Genomic DNA, 10,847 nt, shown 5'->3' on the forward strand with positions numbered 1-10,847 from the left:
AATGAGAATAACGTGAGGTAAAGTAAATAATTCATTAATTCGAAGACTAATTGTTCAGATAAAATATCTGAAAGGTTATTTTAGGAAATGATAACTTTGTAATCTGAAAATTTTTCCTTGGTGCCCCAACTTCCTAGTTAATTAAATGTACATGATTAATCCGTCTAATCGCGTAATACTAATTACAGAGAATCTTTGATAAAAACTATAAGTCTTCAGTTTAATGATAGTAAAGACACGACAATTAATTATTGTTATCCATAATTATATTCTGTTTACATTAGACCTATACTTGATATCAAGTTGTATGGATAGAGTGCATGTAATTTCAATGCATAGGCTACTGCTTGTCAATTTGAAATAAGAGAACACAAATAAAACCATTTTAAGCCATCTCTCCCTCTCTAAGGTGTGACACAATCATTCAGAACACATTAGTGTGTCAAATTTGAGAGACAGATGCCTCACAAATCCTCAACAGGAAGCACATTAAAAAGTACCCGCAAAACACCAGTCTCAACTTCAAAGAAGAGGAGACTCCGGGAGACTCCGGGATGCTGGCCTTCTAAGCAGAGTTCCTCTGTCCAGTGTGTGTTCTTTTGCCACCTTTTCTTTATAATTGGCCAATCTGAGATATGGCTTTTTCTTTGCAACTCTACCTAGAAGGCCAGCATCCCGGAGTCGCCTCTTCACTGTTGACATTGAGACTGGTGTTTTTGCGGGTACTATTTAATGAAGATGCCAGTTGAGAACTTGTGAGGCGTCTGTTTCTCAAACTAAACACTAATGCACTTGTCCTCTTGCTCAGTTGTGCACCGGGGTCTCACAGTCCTCTTTCTATTCTGGTTAGCGCCAGTTTGCACTGTTCTGTGAAGGGTGTAGTACACAGCATTGTACGAGATCTTCAGTTCCTTGGCAATTTCTCGCATGGAATTGTCTTCATTTCTCAGAACAAGAATATACTGACGAGTTTCAATAGAAAGTTCTTTGTTAATGGCAATTTTGAGCCTGTAATCGAACCCACAAATGCTGATGCTCTAGATACTCAACTAGTCTGAAGAAGGCCAGTTTTATCGCTTCTTTAATCAGGACAACAGTTTTCAGCTCTGTTAACATAATTGCAAAGGGGTTTTCTAATGATCAAGTAGCCTTTTAAAATTATAAAACTTGGATTAGCTAACACAATGTGCCATTGGAACACAGGAGTGATGGTTGCTGATAATGGGCCTCTGTACGCCTATATAGAGATTCTATTTTTAAAAATCTGCCGTTGCCATCTACAATAGTCATTTACAACGTCAACACTGTAGTCCTGATCAATTTGATGTTATTTTAAAGGGACCAACATTCTTTGCCTTTCTTTCAAAAACAAGGACATTTCTAAGTGATCCAAACGTTTGAACGGTAGTTTATATATGAGATGAGTAATGCAAGATATTATTAAAGTAACTAGTATTCCATTTACTAAAGTGGCCAATGATATCAAGTCTGTAGGCAGTCGCAGCTCTGTGCTAGTGGTGGCTGTTTAACAATCTGATGGACTTGAGATTGAAAAGCTTCTCTCGATCTCAAGTCCATCAGATTGTTAAACAGCCACCACTAGCACAGAGCGGCGACTGCCTACCTACAGACTTTATATCATTGGCCACTTTAATAAATGGAACACTAGTCACTTTAAATTTGCACCCGATGATGCGTTGTGCAGACCGCACCACCCTCTGGACAGCCTTGCGGTTGTGGGCAGTTGCTATACCAGGCGGTGATACAGGACACTCAATTGTGTACCTGTAAAAGTTAGATTGTTTTCGTTGACAAGCCACATTTTGTCAGCCTCCTGAGTTTCAAAATGCACTGTTGCACCATTTCAGTTTGTCGGTGATATGAACACAGAAGAACAGTCAATGTAGATAAGGGGTGCTCCATTTTCTGTACCCTGAAGTCCGCGATCATCTCTATTGTTTTACTGACATTGAGTGACAAGTTATTTTCCTGCTTGATAATTGAGTTGGAAGCGTGCATGGCCACGCAGTTGTGGGTGAACAGGGAGTACGGGAGGGGGCTGAGAATGCACCCTTGTGGGCCGTCTGGGCCGGCAGCCTTGCGAGAGTTAACACATTTAAATGTTTTACTCACTGAGGCCACGGAGGAGAGCCCACAGGCTTTGGTAGCGGGCCGCGTTGGTGGCACTGTATTGTCCTCAAAGCGCGCAAAGAAGTGGTTTAATTTGTCTGGAAGCAAGATGTCCGCGACGGGTCTGGTTTTCTTTCTGTAATCTGTGATTTTCTTCGAGCCGTTGAATTTAGACTCCACTCTATACTGACACTTTGCTTGTTTGCTTGCCTTATGGAGGGAATAACTACATTGTTTGTAGTCCGTTACATTTCCAGTCGCCTGCCATGATTAAATGTGGTTATACATGCTTTCAGCGTTGCGCAAATGCTGCCATCAATCCACGGTTTCTGGTTAGGAAAGGTGTTAATGGTTAGTGGGTAGAACATCTCCTATACACTTCCTTCCAAACTCACTCACAGAGTTAGCGTATACGTCAATGTTATTGCCGGAGGCTACCCGGAACATATCCCAGTTCACTTGATCGAAGCAATCTGGAAGTGTGGAATCCGATTGGTCAGACCAACATTGGATAGACCTAAGCACAGGCGCTTCCTGTTTTAGTTTCTACCTATAGGAGGGGAGCAACAAGATGGAGTTATGGTGAGATTTGTCAAAAGGAGGGCGGGGGAGGGCCTTGTATGCGTCGCGGAAGTTAGAGTAGCAATGGTCGCGGGTTTTACCCGCTCATGTACAGCAATTATTATGCTGATAGAATTTAGGTAGCCTTGTTCTCAAATTAGCTTTGTTAAAATCCCCAGCTACAATAAATGCAGCCTCAGGATATCTTGTTTCCAGTTTGCATAGTCCAGTGAAGTTCCTTGATGGCCGTCTTGGTATCCGCTTGCTGGGAGATAATGCACGGCTGTGACGATAGCCGAGGAGATTTCTCTTGGGAGATAATACAGCCAGCATTTGACTGTGAGGAATTCTAGTTGAACACAAGGTCTTGAGTTCCTGTATATTATTACAATTACACCATGGGCTGTTAATCATGAAACATTCACCCCCGCCCTTCCTCTTAAGGGAGAGATGTTTATTCCTGTCTGTGTGATGCCATGAAAATCCCATTGGCTGTATGGACTACGACAGCATGTCCTCAGCTAGCCATGTTTCCGTGAAACAGAGTATGTTACAATCCCAGATATCTCTTTGGAAATTAACTCTTGCCCTAATTTTGTCAAATTTGTTAAATAGGGACTGGACATTAGCGAGTAATGTACTCGGGAGCAGTGGGTGGTGTGCGCGCACCCGAAGCCTCACTAGAAGACTGTTCTAGCACCCTCTCCTCCAGAAGACATTGATTTGGGTCGGCCTCTGGAATCAGATTAAATGCCCTGGGAGGAGCAGACAAAAGGATCTGTTTTGGGAAAGATGTATTCCTGGTCATAGTGCTGGTTGTGCTTGTAAGTTGACATCTCTCTGATATCCAATGGTCCTTCCCGGTTGTATGTAATTACACTTAAGGTTTTCTGGGCCAACAATGTAATAAATAATACATAATTATTATTTTTATTTTTTAAATACTGTTTCCTAAGGACTAGAAGTAAAGCTGTCATCTATCGGCACTATCTTGAGTTAATCAGTACTTTAGCTATATCAGGCCTGTGAGTACATGTGCTGAATTTGCAATGCGCTGAATATGCTTTTTTATGTCGGGATTGTGTTAAATTGTATAGCCTTTCATGTAACCTAAACATTTCTAATCATGTGGAGGTGTAAGGATATGGCTGTGTTATTTGATGTCATGTTAATCCGGTCAGGCCTTTTGATTTTAACATTTGGAATGTTTTGGTTATTTTGGTATTTTGGTTATTTTGAGATTTTGGTTAAAAGACTCTGGTCACAAAAAAAGGAAATGAAACAATATAGCACATTACTTCTTTAATACATGTACCATTTTAGAAACATTACAAAGCATGCTGATCCATTTTTTTGTGTTTTGTTGGTGTAATTTTAGGGGGGGATATTTTGTGCGTGTTGTTTATATTGTAAGTACCAGCACTGCCTTAATTGCGTGAGTATTGGCACAGTAGATTATACTGTTAACAGATGGTTATTTGTATGAGCACAATACCACTGCACTGTCATAGTTCACACAATTGTTATGCTCGGGTGAACTCTAGAATCTGCTCGAAGTCTTGGAGATGGTCCTCTGAGCTCTGCATGCACAGTAAGATTTACAAATCTATGGCACCAGAAACACCAAGTCGGTGAGAGAGGGGCCATAAATCTAGCCCAGGGATGGGCCGTCGGACCAATTTTTGCTGATGTGTATATGCTGCTCTGTTGTATATATACTATCCTATTGCATGTACAACTATATTAATACTGTCAGATGGATATGTATTTTCCACCATAATTTGCAAATAAATTCATTAAAAATCCTACAATGTGATTTTATGGATTTTTTTTTGTCATTTTGTCTGCCATAGTTGAAGTGTACCTATGATGAAAATTACAGGCCTCTCATCTTTTTAAGTGGGAGAACTTGCACAATTGGTGGCTGACTAAATACTTTTTTGCCCCACTGTATATGTTTCCTCCCTTTAGAACCACAAATCCATCCTAGGTAGACTAAAGATTTCAGTGGGAATACTATAGTGTGCGGTAGTGATGAAAATAAAAGTTCTGGACAGAGAAGCATCCATACTGTTCTTGTTGGACAGCGTGTAGCGAGTCAGAACCAAATATATCAGTATTCAGTCACTAACAGGTAAGCTCAAAAGCCAAGTGCTCAGATGACTCCAGCGAGCAGTTTTTACACTTGACATCCCAAAATTTGCTGTAGTGCCTAATGCTAGCTAGCATGAAGACAAAAAGGGCAGTTTTCTAGAAAAACTAGCAGTATCTTCAATGTATCAGTGTGGATAAAAGTAACATTTGAAGTACAGTGGCATATCCCATCCCTGCATTGAGGTACGTTTTCCCGCTCCGGCTCCACTGTGTCTTAAAACGTAACCATGATTGCATTCCGACCCCAGTGAAGCTTCAGGTGTTTCACAATTGGTCCCTTTCACGCAGTTTTTTTAAACTCAGTGCGGTTCGCAACATTTTGTGTGTAGTGTGAACACAACAAAAGGAACTCAGACTAGAGGTCGACCGATTAATCGGAATGGCTGATTTAATTAGGGCTGACTTAAAGTTTTCATAACAATCGGAAATCTGTATTTTTGGACACCGATTTGGTCACAAAAAAAACAAACTGTACACCTTTATTTAACTAGCCAAGTCAGTTAAGAACACGTTCTTATTTTCAATGACGGCCTAGGAACGGTGGGTTAACTGCCTTGTTCAGGGGCAGAATGACCGATTTTTTACCTTGTCAGCTCGGGGATTCAATCTTGCAACCTTACAGTTAACTAGTCCAACGCTTAAGCCTCTCATTGCACTCCACGAGGAGCCTACCTGTTACGCAAATGCAGTGAGAAGCCAAGGTAAGTTGCTAGCTAGCATTAAACTTATCTTATAGAAAACAATCAATCATAATCACTAGTTAACTACACATGGTTGATGATATTACTAGTTTATCTAGCGTGTCCTGCGTTGCATATAATCGATGCGGTGCGCATTCGCGGAAAAAGGACTGTCGTTGCTCCAATGTGTACCTAACCTTAAAAATCAATGCCTTTCTTAAAATCAATACACAGAAGTACATATTTTTAAACCTGCATATTTAGCTAAAAGAAATCCAGGTTAGCAGGCAATATTAACCAGGTGAAATTGTGTCACTTTTCTTGCGTTCATTGCACACAGAGTCAGGGTATATTGCGATAATAATAAACTTTTTGTTTTTGAAATTATATTTTCCGGATTCGACCATATTAATGACAAAAGGCTCGTATTGATGTGTGTTATTATGTTATAATTAAGTCTATGATTTGATATTTGATAGAGCAGTCTGACTAAGCTGTGGTAGGCAACAGCAGGCTCGTAAGCATTCATTCAAACAGCACTGTCGTGCGTTTTGCCAGCAGCTCTTTGCTGTACTTCAAGCATTGCGCAGTTTATGACTTCAAGTCTATCAACTCCCGAGATTAGGCTGGTGTAACCGATGTGAAATGGCTAGCTAGTTAGCGGGGTGCGCGCTAATAGCGTTTCAAACGTCACTCGCTCTGAGACTTGGAGTATTTGTTCAGGTGGGTTTTGTCGATGTGTTCCTGGTTTGAGCCCAGGTAGGGGCGAGGAGAGGGACAGAAGCTATACTGTTACACTGGCGATACTAAAGTCCAATAGTCAAAGGTATATGGAATACAAATGGTATAGAGAGATAGAGAGAAATAGTCCTATAAAAACTATGTTAACTACAACTACTATTATTTCAGGCTAAATAGATTTTTATTGATATTAAGTTAAAATAAGTGTTAATTCAGTATTGTTGTAACTGTCATTAGTATAAATAAATAAAGATATCGGCCGATTAAATCTGTATCGGCTTGTTTCGGTCCTCCAATAATCGGTATTGGTGTTAAAAAATCCTAATCGGCGACCTCTAACTCAGACCCCTCAAAAGATTCCCGCAAACAGAGTTTGGCTCATTTAAAAATGGAATCGGATTGCGGATTTTAAGTGCAATGTGAACAAGTGCTGAGTGATTAACAGACATTTCAGTATTTATTCTGGTTATTAAACAACTAATTGACTGATGTGGGTTCAAATACTTAAATTCCATTTAGTTTTGTTTTTTTGGGAGACCATCTCGCCATTTCTCTAGAGAGAAATCAAATCAAGAACTATGAGGATCGCTGGGCTGAAGGGAGTTGAAGGGAGCAAATATTTAACCTAGTTCAGCACAGAAATGTGGTAATTACCTACAATGACCATAATCCATTGCACCTGATATTTACAGCTCGGATAGAGATGGATACACTTTTACACCGGTTAGGTTAGGTACCCAAAGACCGCATAGACCAAATGAGACAGGAATAAACAACTTCAAGAGAGGATAGTATGCTACTTTGAAGAACTAGTAAAAATTATTTTGTCTAAAGACAGTACAATATGGGGATCACAGAGAACTTTGTCTGGCGTTTTGCCTGCTACTGCCTGAGTGGAGATGAGATGACTAAGGAATTAAAAATAAATTTATCAAATAAAAACTAATATACACAAATGAAATATTTTAGAGAAAAAAAAACAGTCTGCCGTTTTGGATATTGACTGCCAAGGATGAACAGGAATGTCAAAATATGTTTTTAGTTTAAGATTATTTGTTTGCAATATGTGATCTATAGGGTGAGATCTTCATAAGCCGTTTATTTGATTGTGGGGTTTGAATAGTGTGAGAAGAAAACATATTTGGTAAGATTCACAACAAACTGTACAAAATCTATTCTTAAAGGGGCAGTAGCCTTCATTGAGTGTACAATTTTCAATTACAGCATTATTTAGTCTGCAGTTAGAAAATTAATACCTTTTTGTTACCAATAATATTTACATGTTAATATTATCTTCTGAGTAATTATTATGTCTCATATTTTAGTTAAATGCAATATATTAGCTTCCGAAATGTAAGTTGGTATATCTAACTGTCCGATAATACCATTCTGATAGAATGGCTCGTCCTGCACTTTGTAAAAGTGCATTGAGTTAATTTTGGAAAATGATCTTGGGTCCTTTCTAAACATCGCTTTGAATTCACATTGCTGATTCATACCACAAAATACGTGAAGTGAACTGGAAAATAATAATTGAGTATTCATTCAAATGCAAGGGCAGTGGGAATATTTTTTTTTACCCCAGAGTGCAATCGGTTATTTTAAAAGGTACTATATATGAAAACACACTTAGTGTAAACAAGCGTAACGGTAGGGTGGGGATCTGTTGGCTACAAACAAGTATAGGCTTTGACAGAAGACAAATTATGCTTTTTTGGAAAGTAAATAAAACCTGCTACACGTCGTTTTGTCTGCATGGGTTATTCCAACGTCACGTCGCAGGCCTAGGTTTCAGCCTAGGCCTGCAGGCATCATATTTTGTCAATCTTTTCTCTCGCCTCACAAACCTTGACAACGACGAGGCTACGTTTGCCAGATGACTGGTAATGTAGTTCTCAACCTATACACATCCGTCCTGCTAGTGGTATGGTGACACAACCATCTAGAATATAGGTACTCCGTTCACGTCCCTTGTTAAGTAGCCCTAAGAACTTTTGTGTTCTGTTGCCGTGGTTGAGTAGCCTATAGTCATACAAAATGTATAGATGGGGAGAGTAATTGATTGCTTTTCATATATTAAGCAATCATTTAAAAAACATGTTAATTGTATAAAACGCATAACAATTTGCAACTGGTTTCATGTTCACTTATGGGAGTGGAACGACAAATGTAGAGGTAACAATATCGCCATAGCTGCAGCACTTCAACTACAGTGTAGCAGCCTATATTCGTGGTAAGTGTGTGACTGTTACAAAGTAGCCTATAATGTGACAGCTGATCGGCTCTGTATGGACGGACAACTGTCCCTCATCATGTGATCGTTGATGCGTTCTGCTTGCATGAAAAGAAAATAGATCTGATGTAAAAGCATAATAAAAGCAAAAGCTTACCTGTAGCATCCGTGACGAAGTTACCGAAGTGGTCAAATCAAGTCTTTATATTTCAGTCTGGCAAGTTATCTAACTTTCGGTCCGTGTTGCTGTCTTTCGTTGATACTCAGGCAATAAATGCTGCGGCCACATCCACCGCCTACTGCAACTAAGATAAAACGTTCTTTACAAAACAGACACGTTCACTGTCTACAAATCACTTCCAAAGCTCATTGGTTAGACACTTTACAAAAAAAGTCGCTTGCCAACACTTCTGTCATAGTCTTGGAATCAGCTGTCATCCTATGAAAGTTGAATCTCAGGGTCGTTCCCCGTTTACTTAGAAAAATATATAATGGCGAGATGCTCATGTCTCCGCCCTAACAATGGGAGTCGTTGTCCCAAAGGCGGGAAGGCGGGCGACAAGCTTTGGTCCAAAATAAACCCATCGAAATTTATTGGGCTTATTTTGGACTGATCTTGGCAAGAGTGAAACCTCTCGCTTCGCCTCTTCCTCTCTGACGTCAACGTCACCTCCCCTTTCATGAGAGGGACACAATGGCTGCCCTTTCTCTGCCTGAATGAAAATAAGACATGGTTTTTACCACAGATAGACGAGACAGATATTTCAATTCTATTTAAGGGGCTTTATTGGCATGGGAAACATGTGTTAACATTGCCAAAGCAAGTGAGGTAGATAATATACAAAAGTGAAATAAAAAATACAAATGTTCAGTAAACATTACAGATACAGAAGTTTCAAAACAATAAAGACATTACAAATGTCATATTACTAATAGAGTGTTGTAACAATGTACAAATGGTTAAGGGTACACAAGGTGAAATAAATAAGCATAAATATGGGTTGTATTTACAATGGTGTGTGTTCTTCACTGGTTGCCTTTTTCTTGTGGCAACAGGTCACAAAACTTGCTGCTGTGATGGCACACTGGAATTTCACCCAGTAGATATGGGAGTTTATCAAAATTGGATTTGTTTTCGAATTCTTTGTGGATCTGTGTAATCTGAGGGAAATATGTCTCTCTAATATGGTCACACATTGGGCAGTAGGTTAGGAAGTGCAGCTCAGTTTCCACGTCATTTTGTCTTCTCTTGAGAGCCATGTCTGCCTACGGTGGCCTTTCTCAATAGCAAGGCTATGCTCACTGAGTCTGTACATAGTCAAAGCTTTCCTTAAGTTTGGGTCAGTCACCGTATTCAGGTATTCTGCCACTGTGTACTCTCTGTTTAGGGCCAAATAGCATTCTAGTTTGCTCTGTTTTTTTGTTAATTCTTTCCAATGTGTCAAGTAATTATCTTTTTGTTTTCTCATGATTTGGTCTAATTGTGCTGCTGTCTTGGGGCCCTGTGGGGTTTGTTTGTGTTTGTGAACAGAGCCCCAGGACCAGCTTGCTTAGGGGACTCTTCTCTAGGTTCATCTCTCTGTAGGTGATGGCTTTGTTATGGAAGGTTTGGGAATCGCTTCCTTTTAGGTGGTTGTAGAATTTAACGGCTCTTCTGGATTTTGATAATTAGTGGGTATCGGCCTAATTCTGCTCTGCAGAATACATCCACTGAAATACATATTTCACTGGATGTATAAATGTGAGAGGAAGCCCAGTGGCCGGCAGTGGGAGAAGATTGAGCTAGATGGATTTTGGCCGATATTCTGCAAATTTTCTCATAAATTAAACATTTGATCTCTATACAGTGTTCTGTTTCCAAAACTATAATCTATAATAGAGTGCACTAAGTTTAGTAGACTTGACTTACCTAATTGTTTATATAGATTACTTTGTTTAGGACGAGTACACTAGATAGTGGGCGTTTTCCTAATGAACGTCATGCATATTCAGTGAGGCACAAATGGTCTTCGTCCTCTTCTTGGCGATAGCTAACTAGCTGTCCCAAGTAGATATCTAGCTGGCTAGCTAATTCACAACTAAAAAAAACATACTTGGCTTACATAGCTAGAAATCGATTTCTGTGCAAGTTTTCCATCTACTAGTACTCCTTTTGTGAATCAACTTTTTTCATGATAAGAAACATTTGCCATCAATAAATACCTTGTTCACTGTAAAATGGAAGGGAGGAAAATCCCTTTTCCAGTTTCCAGCTCACTGACCATTTTACTTGCCCAAGCAGAGCTGGTTAGGCTGTTTTTATGTTATGCAGAGAGTTTATGACTGCAACTGTGCTGCTGGCAACAATT

At 39.6% G+C, this 10,847-nt stretch overlaps 1 protein-coding gene across 1 annotated transcript in view; it reads right to left on the minus strand.

Annotated features, from left to right (window-relative positions):
- Positions 1-9,135, minus strand: part of LOC124039945 (dynamin binding protein) — a 115,484-nt gene extending 106,349 nt beyond the window's left edge. Inside the window, 1 exon segment of the mRNA XM_046356529.1 lies at positions 8,657-9,135. The gene's annotated coding sequence lies outside the window, so the exon portion shown is untranslated.
- Positions 9,136-10,847: the final 1,712 nt, after the last annotated feature.

The sequence above is a fragment of the Oncorhynchus gorbuscha genome, linkage group LG07 (assembly GCF_021184085.1).
Source record: "Oncorhynchus gorbuscha isolate QuinsamMale2020 ecotype Even-year linkage group LG07, OgorEven_v1.0, whole genome shotgun sequence".
In the NCBI taxonomy this organism is placed as follows: Eukaryota; Metazoa; Chordata; class Actinopteri; order Salmoniformes; family Salmonidae; genus Oncorhynchus; species Oncorhynchus gorbuscha.